We start from the raw sequence: 15,720 nt of genomic DNA on the forward strand, positions 1-15,720 counted from the left end.
ATACCATAATCAAGAGAATTCTTCCCAGTTCTAGATTTTCCCGTACGTCCCCGTATCGACAAAATCAAAGATCATGACATCGAATGAGTTAAACAATGCAAGCTTTATACCACATAGAAGAAAACCCAAACTATTGATGATAAGAGCATATGAATAAAATAAGAAATTTGATATAAGAGAGTTTCAAAAGGATTACATTGTTCCCCAACAACAAAGGGTTTAGTTCACCATGGACATGGTGAAACTAGATGGAATTAATGGAAAGAATGAAAGAATAAACCCTAAAATTGGTAAATTGGAGCCTTAGCATCCAAAAAGCCGCTTCCAAGAAGTGTAGAAGGTGCTCTGACTTCTCTCTCTGCCAAAAGATTTCTCTCAGGTGCGTTCTGGGTCTATTCTTAGGCTAGTGTAAGCAATGGAGTCCCCTATGGTTCTCTCAAAACCATAATTCCTCTCTGACTGTCATGCCTTCTCAACTCATCGATTCTCCAAACCTTCAATATTCTAAACCAATAAAGCATTCTTCCAAACCTCTTGATCGTCATTGTCATCCCATCTGATCATCGAAACAAGATGCAAATGATAATCCAATATCCCTTCCTATTCCTATTCTCAGAACGTACCTACCTTATGCTCGTAGTTCTCTCACTTTACCAAAACCCCTCTTCACCTGACCCTATCACTTGCAACCTTTCTTCAACCTTTCTTCTTTGGCCTCATCTGAGTTTTCTGTTTCTTGTTTCCATTGCTTTATCCACTTCCTCTCCTTTTTTGTGATTGAACCCTCCCTTTTTATTTAATGCGGTTAGTATGGAAGATTCAAAAAAGAGATTTTGTGTCTCTTGAATATTAGAAGATTTTGAGAAGAGTGTTAGTCAGCAACAGATAAGAGTAGAAAGAGGCGAAGTCGGAGGTTTGAGGTTTCGAGGAGGAGAGAGAGAGAGAGAGTTTAGGCTTTGATTGAAGGGGTAATGACTTGATTGACACGTAGAAGATTTTGGTAGATAGGGAGAAAGGGTTTGGGATTTGGAGCAACTTCTAGAGATGGGCTTAGTACTTAAACACACCTAATGCATGGATGCAATTGTCTGATTTATCTTAGACGATTCAACAATATGAAGTCTTATGGACTATGTGTCCTAAATGATTGACTCTCTAAAACACTATACGAACACACTGAACATTTTTGAATCAAAACTCATTCAATGTTTCTCATACCAATAAGATTTATTAGATAGTTAAGTCTATCTTCAACTAATGGTTTAGTGAAGATGTCAACAAATTGATCTTCTGTGTTTACATATTGTATGTCCACAGTGCCCTTATTAACATGATCACGTATGAAGTGATGCTTAACCTCAATGTTTTTAGTGCATGAATGCAATGTATAGGATTCTTAGATAAACTAATTGCGGCATTATNATCACAGTAGATAGGAATCGTACCTTTAACATGACTGTAGTCTTCTAGCTGATTCCTGTTGAGACTTTGGCAAGCGTACCAAATTGTTCAAGTAATAAAACCAGTAAGACCGAATATCGTTTTCCAAGAGATTCGTTGCACTAGACAATCATATAATTTCTAACTAACCTAGACTAAAGAATACTTTCATAAATTGGGGTTTTGTGCAATTAAAGTAAATATGAAACATAAATAATAAAAGTGATCTTAAGTACTCAAACACATTGAAATGGAAATATTAGAAATGATATGGAATGATATTGTTGGGGGTATACTTTCACCTACTTCACTCTTATGTAAATAAAATTACTTCCTCTTCATTGATATGTTAATGTCAATCTACTAATTTACTCAAACCCCAATCCCTTGGTAGAAAGAGTCTAAAATTCCTCATTAGTCTCCAATCCTTGGAAAACCTAACAATTATTTCTGCATTACGAAACGAGATTTTAAGACAACCAAAGGTCCTAGTTCTATCCCTAGATACTATTTCCTTTAGGTGTTTAACCAAAGTCCAGATTTACCCAACATTTCCAAATATTAAGCAAACCCTAAAATTAAGTCATGGGTAGCAACTTCACAACAAGCATTAAAAGAAGGAATTAAACACTAACAATCAATGAAAGAGGCATATATTCATTCAAAACAAAGTGATTTACATAAGAGTTCAGTGGCTACTACAATTCCCCAACAATAATGAAACTTGCTCTCCAAGAATGAAGAGCTCAAGCTTACAACAATGGTGGAAATGGAAGAAAGAAGAGAACCCAAGGAAGAAGATGGACTGTTCCCACAGCTCCTAACTCGCCTCTAAGAGCTCCAAATGAGAGGGATCATTTTTGGGCAGCCAAGGATCTAGAGCCCCTCGCGTATTAGGCCTAAAAAGACCTAATTTTTCCACATCAGCATTGCCACCGCTCAGCTGCACTCCAGCGGCAGACTTCCACAGAGCTAGGTGCTCAGCTGCACCTCAACTGCACCCCAGCTGCAGCCTTCCAGAGAGTAGGGCGCTTAGCTGTACCCCAACTACAATATTCCAGAGAAGAATGGGGCTCAACTGCACCCCAGGGATAACAAGCTCCATGTACATGATCTAACAACCAAAAAGTGGGGATTAGTGATGAAATTTAAATCAATTCAACTCAAGATGTAGCTACTTAGAAACTTAACAAATTAAGGCATAAAGAAGGTACAAAGCTAAGAAAAAGTTAACATTTTCTCTCAATTCAATACTGAAATCATGGTAATATATGTCATTATCAATTCCTAATCCACAAGGTTAAGATTAGTAGTACGAAACAGATATATACTCAACTTCAGCCGTTGATAGCACAATTGTGTTTTTCTTCTTACTCAGTCATGATACTAGGTTTCTTCCAATGAAGTGACAGTCTCCACTTGTACTTTTCGGTTCAACCTTATCACCAACAAAATGGACATCACAATGAAGGAGGGTTTGAACAACTTACCAAGCCAAGACCAAATGGTGAACAACAACAAGGAGGACTATGGCAGCGAAGGTGGTGGAGGTAGCGCTTGGAGAGAACAACGTTGTAGTTCGCGCAGGAGATGTGAGGCAGCAAAGTTGTGAGCAGTTCGCGTGAGAAATGGAGGTAGCGAACTTGGAGAGGACTTCACGCGAGACAATAGAGGCACCCAAGTTGTAGATGAAGGCCCGACAATTGTAGAGGAGAGGAAAACGAAGCTCTTGTTTAAGAGTAGAAGAAGAATAATGTAGGGTAACTTCTTTCGCGAAAGTGAAATTATAAAGTGATATTGCCTCAGTTATTTGCATAACCGAGGTAATAGACACCCTACTGTCTCGGTTGTTTACTTAATTGATGCCTAAAGTGTTCAAAAAACATTCAAAATGAAAAATATAATGGAAATTTTGAAATTATTTTCAAATTATAAGCTTCGGGTCGCAGTTAAACTGAAATTGAAAACGTCTATAGACTCAGTTCTAGAAGAACCGAAGCAATAGGGGGCATTAGAACGCTTAACTTTAGGAATAATGCACTTTATCCCTTAGTTCTTTGACCAATCGAGGCGGTATCCCCTTCTCAACCTGCCCTATCAGTGAAGTGCTGAGTTGGAGAGGGATTCTCACATACTTTATGCCTCAGTTCTCTGACCAACCGAGGCAGTATGTCATACTTAGAAGAAAACGTTTGTTTTTGTAGGAGGACATGTGGAACTTTGCAGGGTTTTAGGCCTCGGTTCTTTGACAAACTGAGGTAGTATCCCTTTCTCATCTTGTCTTGTCAGAGTAGTTGTTGACTTGCAGAGGGATTCTTATAGACTTTATGCCTCAGTTATCTAACCAATCAAGGGAGTATGTCTTCCTCAAAAAGGTACTAAAAAAAACTCTACTTTGTAGGGGGACACATAAAATTTTGTCAGGCTTTACATCTCAATTGCGTCATAATTGAGGTACTAGAGATTTTCTGTCTTAATTTCCCTTGAATCAAGGTCTATAAGTTTGCTGAAATTAAAACAAAGCCACCACATTTTCTTTTGTTTCAGTTTTGTGGAGATTGAAGCGTATCGAACGTGTAGAATCCTCATTTTGCAGTAGTGATAATATATTTATCACATATAAATATTTTTCCTAAGTCTTGCAAGTACTTTACTCTAAACCAATGTTTTAAACCTTGATCGACAAATTGAAACTCAATTAAAAAGAAAAGTTGGGGCAAGGAGGTGTTACTCACCCAACTACTACCAGAGTCATTCATGGAAGGGAAAAGATAAAAGAGAAACATGATAAATCGCCTTCCAAATTTTTCAAAGAACCATCCATTAAAAATAAGTTACCAAGTGGTTACACTCACCATTCCCTCTCTCAAAGGTCAACTTCCATTAAATGTTATAAGTGTTTAGGGTATCGACACATTGCTTTGAATTTTTCAATCAAAAGAACCATGACCTTAAAGAAAAGAAAAGTGGTGATGTAGAGAGTGAAAACTGATCTCCCTCTTCTCCTTCAAGAAAAGACTTTCTTCCTCTAGTGAAACTAAAAGTTGTAAGGGAGACAATGTGGCAATAAGGAGCATCACTACAGTTTAAATTTCGAGACGTTTATTTTCATAAAATGTGACAGTTTCAATTACCACGAGCTTGTGGCTGTTTCGTAAACCACCATAATTCATGTTATCAAAAAGTAATGTAGTGGTTTCAAGTACACTGTCAACAACTTCCATTTTTTTTTCATAGTATAATGTAGGGGTTGTCTAAAATAAATTGCAGAAGTTAACTCTGTCGTAGTTTTTTAAATGAAAATTATAAACTAAAAATAATGACACTTAAAAACAACACAGTTCACATAATTATATTACTTTGAATATTTTATTAATTATTATTATTAGCATAAAATTTACTTTTAATAATGAAATTTAAAATATATAAAAGAAATATGACACTATACAAAAGAAATTAACAAACATTTTATTTTATTGATTTATCAACAAAACAAAATAATTACATCAAGTAGCAAAATATTCAAGTATACAGCAAAAAGAGAAAACAACTCCACACCTAAAGTTGCTATCTCAATTTTGGATTGACTGCTTAAGTTAATAGAATTGTTGCAAGGTTTGCCAATACTTGACTATGGCAAAAAAATCTGCCTCCGTGGATATTCGCGGATAAAACCCGTAATGGATAGTTAGTATTCGCGGATATTTACTATCTGCGGGTTGCGAGTAGTAGATATTTTAATATCCGTTTCTAAACGGGTCGGGTACGAGTATTATATTATCCTTATCCGCGGATATCTATTACCGGGAAAAAAAAATTAATTTAACTAAAATTTTATTTTAATTAATCCCCTCTGTTTCCTAATACCACCTTCATCTCACAGTTTTTTTTGAGTTACATTCAAACACATCTCCATTTTTCTTTTCTCTCCAACACAAATTTCCTTTTCTCTCCAACACAGATCTGCCACAAATATCCTTTTCTCTCCAACACAGATCTGCCATAAGCTCCTCCGTTCGCATCTTCGACACAAATTTCCTTTTCTTCCAACACAGATCTTCCTCCATTCGCGTCTTCGAAGGTAGTTTCCCTTTCTTCATCTCCAACACAGATCTGCCATTTTTCCTCCATTTTTACCAATAAAAAGCCCTTTTTCACCATTTAAATCCATCTTCTCACAGATTAGAGTGATCTTCACCGATTGGTCTTCTTTTTCTTCCGATTAAAAGCCTCTCCACCATTTGTTCTTCAATATTCACCGTTCCATCACTCACTCGAACCGATTAATCGGTTCATATTGTGTTTTCTCCCTTTTCTAGAGTTTATGTGAGTTCAGAGAGGAGAGAAGAAGGATTCGCGGGTTTGGATGAGGGAAGAAGAAAACGTTGGCAGCACCGTCGGCGGCGAGTGGGGATTCTGAGCAAAGGCAACGTGAACACGGTGGCAGGTTTTTATTTTCGCTTTTGGCTGGCCACGGTGAGGCGCGGTGGTGCCGGTAAAGAGAAGAGCAGGCAGAGAAGAGCAGGCATATGGGGATGAAGAAGAGACCTAAGTTGTCTTTTCATTTTTGGATGAAGAAAATGAGAAACCCTAATCTGATTTGAACAAAAAAATTGGGTCTTAGCTTGGACCAATATTCACTGGCAGTACTTCCACAAATTTATTGTTGCACCCCTAAACTCATGGCTTGAACTGTAGACACACTCTTGGTTTTTGATTTTTTGTGAACACCCGCAGGTTTTAAAATATCCACAAGTATTTTTTAAACGGGTATCCAACGGGTAACGGCTAGAATTTTATCCGACGGATCGGGTTGCGAGTAAGCACTATCACTACCCGACCCTAGACTTGACTAGTTTCTTTTACTCTCTTCATTGACCTATTTCTTTGCCTTTCACTCGACATTGTCATTTGTCTTTCATATCCGACATTATCATTTAGTTTGAACCTGGGCGAATTATTTTTCCATCACTAAATGAGTTCTATCGATACTTAACTTTTATAATAATCAACATTATAATTTTAAACTAAAAAAGTAATTTTTTTAACTAAATAGCAAATAAAAAGTAAACGTTGTACCCTATTCACCAAAAGAAAACAATTCACTATATTACCTGAATAAAGAATTCACACGAGGATTAAATTAGAATAAAATTGAAAAGTTTAAGAACTAAGTGAAACTGATATATATATATATATATATATATATATATATATATCTTAGCTACATAAAGAATGCACACCAGTGAATACCTCTTTCAAAAGAAATATTTGCTGACCATCGATGTGGATTTTCAAGTCACACCGCTTCGGCATATTTACTTCTGCATTGAAGGAAAACAGATAAAAAAATTGTTCTTTTGGGTATGCAGACTCTATGACAAAGAGATAAATCTTACACAAGAGTGCATAATTCCTAAATCAACCAATTAAACTATGAACAAATTTCAGCCACAACTTTTATTTCTGCGCGCAACACACACTCACGTTAGAGAAGAAGTCTTTCTTTCACAACATCTTGCGTAAAAAAAATAAAGTTTACCTCAATTTTGTGTTCATCCTACTGGTTGAACGGAATGTTTTATGGATATAGGTTGGTAAATAGAGTGACTAGCATGCTTTAATCGCATCAACAACAATTTCTTTTGTGGTTGGTGCATAATGTTGATAACTAAGCAAAGGGTTTTGATGAACAGTTGAAAGTTGAAAGTTGAAACAAAAGGGGTATGGAACAAGTATTAAGTAGGCTTACCTGTCAAATTGACACATGTACCAATACAATATCAACTTATTTTTTTGTTTAAAGCCCAACATCAAAAGACATCCATGTCATCCCAACCTTGCTTCTTGATCTCCAAATAGTCTTCTATTGGCCTACAAACAAAAGGAGTATGTACGACTTCACTAAAAGATTTGGTTGTAGTGGGGAAAGAAGAAGATTTAGGTAATACCTTTTCGATCAATCTTTGGTACACAGGACTAAATTTACTTAATGATAAGATCAAACATCATGTACAATACGACAACAACATTAAAAAGATCATCCCAAGAACCTGCACAATAGTCAACGGATCGCATGAGTGAGTAATCATAAAAAAAAGTGTTTTATACTTTAGAGTGCAAGTGTAGTATTCTTACCTCTTTGGAGTATGTATCCAAATACAGTTGTACCAAAGAAACCAGTATAACAGAAAGCATATGAAATAAATAGATAAATATATTGGCAAGGTACAACTTGTATAGGGCAGTGATGATTAGTAGCTTAACAGTACTCATGAATGACTTCTTAGTCGTGAAAAAAAATTAGAGCTGCTACAGACTCTTGAAGTGATTTGACACTTTCTTCCTGGTACTAAGTAGAACAATTTTATCATCAGTTCTACTAATTATAATCCAAAAACTTCTGAGTTTCAGTTCACAATATGTCTCACCAAGTACAACTCAAGCAAATAGTTAACAGTCTTTGGTCTGTAATGATAAACCAGTTTGTTGGCTTGCAGGTCTCTTTTATTACATAAAAAAAGTTTGTAAAGTCCAAACACCCTTAATCTATACTTGGCAGTTTGTTGTTCTAGGTACATGTACACTAAAATAGTAGTTTGTTGATCTAAGTAGGAAGCATAAATGTAAAAGAAAATCCAGTCACATTGCAACTAGATGGCCCTGCCTCATTGAAACTGGATTGTTGACAGACACTACAGAAATTGAGGCCGAATGCTTTAAAGAAATTGAGACACTAGAGCCTTGCATTTGTTTGAACATATTTCCTTGAACATTTGTGCCCCTCGACAGAACCTTAACCTTCGCTCTCTTCTCTTTGGGAGGTGAACTCGAAAGAGACCGCTTATGATCATTGAATTTGATATCCATCGAAGAAGCCGCTTAACAAAGCTAGAGCCTTTCAAAACTGTTAGTGTTCACCCACTCTTGGTTATGCAATATTCTTCATGACTCTTGGTATCTCTAGACAATCCTGAAATTCATTGATACGTTGCCTATTTGAGTTTAACCCACTCCTGGTTGTCCCTTTCCATCTAGTAACCATCTGTTATTGTGACCTCGACTGAGTTTCACCTCCTCTTGGTTATGCAATATTCTTCACCACTCATGATACCCTTAATCAACGAATAAGTCTTGTTACCCTAGCCTGGTTGAGTTTCACCCACTCCTGATTTCCACTAGACAATCCTGGTATCATCTGATATGGTCCCTAGATTTCCTTAACTCGCATGAGTTATACAACAAGTTTTTTAATTCTCTTCATCATTGTAATTTATTACTTACAAGTCGTTTAGACGTTTACTCTCACAGAGAGGATATTTGTTCAATACAATGCAATCTACAAACTCGACAAGTATTTCTCTTTTTTCTCTCTTCTTATAACAATAAGCAAATTATACAATGAAGCTTAGGAGTATTTCTTAGTATTTCACTCTATCACTCATTTTTCTTTCTTCTTACATATAGTAAGCAAATATTACAATGAAGCTTGAGAGCATCCTTTTTTCTTGAGCTCTTCTCTTTCTTACTACCTTTGTGTAAAAGGATTTCACTTTAATAGCTCAAAGAGATTTTCTTGCTCAATTCTGATGATGTTTTGTCAAAATTTCCTTTTTTCTTCTTCATCATCATCATATCCTTTTGATCTTTTATTTATACACCTTTGATTATTTAGTCGTTTAGACGAATATTGCCTTGAGATTTGACAATATGACCGTTTGACAAAGCTTGTCTTAAGATGTGAATTTTCATGGTTGTTGTTGTACGTGTTAGTCATTTGTTGGTGTCTTTACATAATGCCTTTCAGAATTTTTTAAAAGCAAATTTGATTGTTCATTTGACACAACTTTTGATGAACGAAACATTTAGCTTATATCTTCTTCTTTCTAACATTCATTTTTTACTATCATAAGAGAGAGAAGATGAATGCTTGTAGTAGATATCCTACACAAGGTCGCAAATGACCATGTAGTAAATATGTACTTTTTCCTATTTACCTTGTTGTTTTTAAAAGGTGTACCTTGTTGTTTTTAAAAGTTGAGCATTAAATGGCATTTAATGCTTGTTTAGTACATTCAAGATTTTATGTTTTATCAATATTTGATTGTTTGTATTTACTATTGGAATTACTAAATATGAGATTTTCATTGTTGATTGAGAGTATCTTTGGTATGTGGTATTTTGTTTAGCCTATAAGAGGCTTTTTCTTAGTTAGTGTTTACTTGTTGTTTTTGGAATTACGTTTAGTGTGAACGTCTTTTATTATATGTCTTGAAGTGGGTTTTGTTTCTCTGGTATGTGTGTATGTTAGACTCATTTTCTCATGGTGAAAGTTCGTCTAGTTTGGTTAGGTTTTGTAGCTATTTCTAATCGACATATTTGGCACAATGTTTTCCATTGCATCATTTGAGACTTTCTAGTCATGTCTTCATCATTTAAGACTTTTTTCAAGTTGCGGCATACTAAGAAAGCATTATCGTCTAATATCTTGTAAACACTTTTGAGATATTGTCTTTTTAGAGCAAGAGCGTTTAACAAGTTTTATCTTTTAAATGTTTTTGGATCTTTATTTGAGGCTTTTAAAGGGTTTAGTCAAGATATTGCCTCAACACCTTTTCACTTCTTGAGAGCTTGTCTACCTTTTGTTGTGTAACTGTGTGAGTTGCATGTGTAAGTATATGACAATGAGAATTACATGCGTATGTATATATTTGTGTGGATTCCATGCGTATGTGTATATTTGTTGAATTGAAGTCATTAAATAAGTGTTATTGTTATATATGTAAGAAGATGTCTCGTAGACCTCGACCCCCTAACAATACGCTGAGGATATTGCTCGCGCTCTCAAGCGGATAGTGCACACACTATAGGGACAACAGGCAAGACCTGTCCCTAGGTACCATGCTAGTATGAATGACTATCTACATCATAATCCATTAAAGTTTAATGAGAAGGCTACTCTTGATGAGACAGATGATTGAATGTGCAATAATGAAAAAATCTTTGAAGCAATTGGCTGTATTGAGGAACAGAAGTTGATGTTCTTTACATTCATATTAGTTGGGGAGGCAGAGTGTTGGTGGACGACCACGAAGCTATTGATGACAACCTAGGGGGAGGAGATTAACTAAATGAACTTCAAGGCAAAATTCTTGGAATGTTATTTTCCTGAAAGTGATAAATATGAAATGGAAGCAAAGTTTCTGACATTATAGCAGGGAAAAAAGACTGCGTAGGAGTTTGTGGCACATTTCGTATACCTCTCTAGGTTTTATACTCAGACCATGAGCGAGGACAAAAAGTGCAGAAAGTTTGGGAGAGGCTTACGTCATGGTCTAATGAGATTCATAATACATCTGATGACTAGGACGTTTACAGATATGGTGGAATAGTCCAAGACTATAGAGTCGATAAAAGAGAATCAGAATAATGTGATGAGGACTCAAAAGGGTGGTTTCTCTAGAGATAAAATTCACAAGAAGCCATATGTTAAACCACAGCAAGGACATTCTAGGGGCATGAAGTATTATGAGTGTGGGGGTCCTCACACTAAGAGATATTGTTTGAAGCTGTCTAGTGTGAAGACGAAGGATAGGAAGTGTTATGTTTGTCAAAAGCCTAGACATCTTTTTGTTGCATGTCCAGAGAAGAAGAACTCAAGGAGTGGACCACAAACTCAAGTCCTCTGGAGGGAAGCTGAAAGCAGAAGGACAAGTTTTCACCAACTTAATTTTGGACACATGTTACTTGAAAAACAAATTTGTGCATGTTTTGTTTGATTCAGGTGCAACACATTCATTTATTTCTCTTCAATGTTTGGAGAAATTTGGGTTACCTGTGGTTGATTTTGGATGCGAGTTAGTAGTTTCTACACCAACTTCAAGGCAAGTCTAAACCATTTCAGTTTGTGTTCGATGTCCGTTGGAGGTAGCAGGGCACAAATCAAAGCTAAGCTGGTGTGTCTACCACTTGAAGGGTTAGACGTAATTTTGGGAATGGATTGGATGACAACCAATGGGGTTCTTAATGATTGTGGTAAGCAGAAGGTTGACTTTCTAGAGAAGGAAAAAATACAAACATTTTCGTCTCGTGAAGTTTTGTAGGATATCTGAGAAGGAGCTACATATTTTGTTGTGATAGCAAACGAAAAGAAGAAAAGTGAAGAGGAACAAATAGTGGGTATACATGTGGTAGAGGAGTTTGCTGATGTGTTCCCAGACAAAGTCATAGGTTTGCCACCCAATCGGGAAGTTGACTTTACAATAGACTTGGAACCAGGAGAAAAACCAGTATCTATGGCACCTTACAGAATAGGTCCAATTGAGTTGGCAGAGCTAAAGAAACAAATAGAAGATCTGATAGAAAAGAAGTTTATTCAGCCTAGTGTATCGCCGAAGGGTGCTCTAATCTTGCTTGTAAAGAAGAAGGACAAAAGTTCAAGGTTGTGTTGACTATAGGCAATTGAACAAGGTTACTATTAAGAATATGTACCCTTTACCAAGGAGCGGTGGTTTGCTTTATCAGTTTAGGGGTGTTAGTGTGTTCTCGAAGATTGATTTAAGGTCTAGCTATCATCAGATCTTAGTCAAACCCGAAGATGTGTAGGAGACAACTTTCAGGTCACGTTATGGACATTATGAGTATATGTAGTGATGTCGTTTGGTGTGACGAATGCTCTAGCGATTTTCATGGATTACATGAATCGGATATTTTGGTTTTATCTTGTTAAGTTTGTGGTTGTGTTCATTGACGACATTTTTATCTATTCTAAGGATCGAGAGGAGAATGTTGAACATCTAAGAATGACGTTGGATATTTTGAGGGGGCATACGGTGTGTTGGGATTGTTAGCAAAATGATGAAGATGAATTTTTGACGAAAAGGGATTCTCAACAATGAAAAGGGATGCTCAATGGTATAAAGCTAAAAGTCTTCCAAACTTGCATAATCAAGCTTGTCAGCACCTAACCAACAACGTTATATCATATTACAGGACAATCATATTGCCTAAATTGGTATTCCTTTTTCCAGATAAATGGTTCAACATAATTTTATACCTTAAAGCTTATACCAATTTTTGCAATTTCTCAGCTTTTCAATTCTCTCAAACACAATAGTTTAAACAACAAGCAAAACTCAATTCAATTCTCAAACCATATTATTCAATTAAAGTACAAACATAATCAACTTCAAACAACATACCAAAAACATCATAATTATCCAAATAACGCGTACTAAAGCAATTAGTCTCCCTTTGTAAAAGACAACCAAATAGCTTAATGCCCATAAGACACTTTTAAATGCACAGAAAGCTCAAACTTCCCCTATGAACAATACAAACATGATCAAGATACACAATTATGACCACTGATCAAAATACCCTTATTTTAAGTAGACAAAAATACCCTTATATATCATGAATTCTAAGTTTTAAGGTTAAGGATATTTTAATAATTTTCATTCTCAAAATTAAAAAAATAAAAAAAGAAACCCCTCAAACCCTTACCCACCTCTCTCATTCCTCTCAATCCTTTCTCTTTCGTCTCTTTCACTCCAACCTTTTCTCTGTCATCCCTACTCTAGCCCCAATTGAAAAAAAAATCAGAAACACTTGCCTTATTTTAATAATTTTCATTCTCAAAACTGAAAAAAGAAATCCCAAACCCTTACTCACCTCGTTCATTCCTCTCAACCCTTTCTCCTTCATCTCTCTCACTAAAACATTTTCTCTGTCTTCTCTGCATTAGCCCCAACTATAAAAACACTCATTATTAAACGATTTACTTTTGTAAAGAATTGAGTCATTGACATATACACCTTCCGAAAAAAAGTTCATTCAAAATCTCTTTAATTTCATTATCTTCACTATATATATTACAGCCGACGGACACAACTTGCACCAAGACTTATGAGCATCCTTCCTTTACATTCTGAGACTACTACGTAACATTGCTTCGTGTCCATTTAATTTTTTTTGGTAGAAATTCATTACTAAAGAGAAAACAAATCAAAATACAATAAAATTCTCAACGATAAAATCAAATAATAAAAATTCTAAATCTTAAAATTTTATTTAAAATTATATAAAAAAAATTAGGTGCTTCAATTTTTTTATTTATTTAAGTATTTTTTTTTCTCTAACCATTTTATTTAATAATGAGTGTTTTTTAGTTGGGGCTAGTGCAGAGATGACAGAGAAAATGTTCGAGTGAGAGAGATGAAGGAGAAAGGGTTGAGAAGAATGAAGGAGGTGAGTAAGGGTTTGGGGTTTCTTTTTTTTAGTTTTGAGAATGAAAATTATTAAAATAAGACAAGTGTTTCTGATTTTTTTCAATTAGGACTAGAGTAGGGATGACAGAAAAAAGGTTTAAATGAAAGAGATGAAAGAGAAAGGGTTGAGAGGAATGAGAGAGGTGGGTAAGGGTTTGGGGGTTTCATTTTTTATTTTCTTAATTTTGAGAATGAAAATTTTTAAAATACCCTTGACCTTTAAACTTAGAATTCATGATATATAAGGGTATTTTTGTCTTCTGAAACTCGGTACACATTGCTAAAATGTACCAACTGAAAAACAGGCATACGCAAGTTAGCAAATCCCTATATATATATATATATATATATATATATATATATATATATATATATATATATATATATATATATATATATATATATATTAAGTTTTAAATTTATAAGTACAAGTTACTTTAAAGCTTATTTAATTTTATTTCATTACTATCCCTTATATTTTAATATTTTTTGATTTAATTATGTTTCAAGTCTATAATAAATTTAGGTATTTTTAAGTGTTAAATTTTTTTTCCTAAACTTTAATACGGAATTAGGATTTATTCTTGTTTTTAATACATTTTTATTCCTAAACTCTAAAAATGAATGGATATAGTCTTTTAACCTAATTAAGTTTAATTTTTTTTAGGGTTAAGTATGTTTTTGGTCCCTCAACTTTGAGTAAAAATTGGAATTAGTCCTTTTTCAAAACTTTGATTCAATTTAATTCTACAATTTTAGAAATGCATAGATTTAGTCTTTTTAACCAAATTTTGTTAAGTTTATTTAACGTTTCAAACGTGTTTCTTAGGTAACATTGAAGTGAAAATATGTCAAATGGTGTAAAAAACTCAAATTTCATCATGAAACTCGTTTGAAACATAAAATAAACTGAACAAAACTTGGTTAAAATGACTAAAGCCACAATTTTTTAAGTTGATGGACTAAATTGAGCCAAAGTTTTGGAGGAGATCTAATTCCAATTTTCACTAAAGTTAAAGGACCAAAAACATATTTAAACTTTTATTTTTATGTCAAACTCATTTTCTAACTAACATTGAAGTGGGAATGTATCTAATGATATTAGCAACTCAAATCTCACATTAGAAAAATTTAATCTTATTAGATTAAAATGACTATATCTACTTATTTTTAAAGTTTTAGAACTCAAATATATTCAAATAAAAACAAATTTCAATTTTTTATCAAAGATAAGAGACACTCAATATTTTGGTCATTGTTTAATTTTTCTATTAATTAGATGATGTGACTCATATTTTGTCATTTCATCTTACTTGTGTTAAAAAATATATAGTGTTATGGTTAATATACAAATGATATTATCCTCAATATAAAACAAAAAAAAAAAGACTTATGTTTTCACTAAAAATATGTTAATTAATAAAATCGATTTCACAATGGTGATAACAAGAACAATTACTTAGTCATTATAAAAGTTTATATAATAATTCCAATTTTTTTTCTTTTTATAAAAATGAAAATTTTATATAATTCCCCTTCAAAATTCAGAAACTTACCCTCTCTCTCTAAAATCAACTTTCTAGCTTCTCCACCTTCTCTCTAAAACCACCAACTCATACTTTTGCTTTGCTGAATTTGGAGCTTCTTGAGAGGTTTAGACTTCCAGAAACAGCAAGCTCACTGATCAACTCTCCCTATTCCTAATTGGTGAGCGTAAATTTCCATTCTCAATGTCATTTAGGGCCATGATCATGTAACAGATGTTATTGCATGTGACCCAATTATGTTTCCTCAAATTCTTGACTCAATCAGGATCTGAAATTTTCTACAAATTTCCCACCTTTTGATCTTTAGGTAATTTCTAGAAAATCCTTCCCGGTGCAAATTTCCACTGACCTTGTTCTTGCGGAGTGAACGATTCTGCTGTGAGGTAAGGGGAGCTAGTAATTCATATCTTGGATTATGAATTTGAAGTTTTACATGCACTGTGAATCTTGTGTGAAAATCTGTG

Source organism: Vigna radiata, chromosome 6 (genome assembly GCF_000741045.1).
Source record: "Vigna radiata var. radiata cultivar VC1973A chromosome 6, Vradiata_ver6, whole genome shotgun sequence".
In the NCBI taxonomy this organism is placed as follows: domain Eukaryota; kingdom Viridiplantae; phylum Streptophyta; class Magnoliopsida; order Fabales; family Fabaceae; genus Vigna; species Vigna radiata.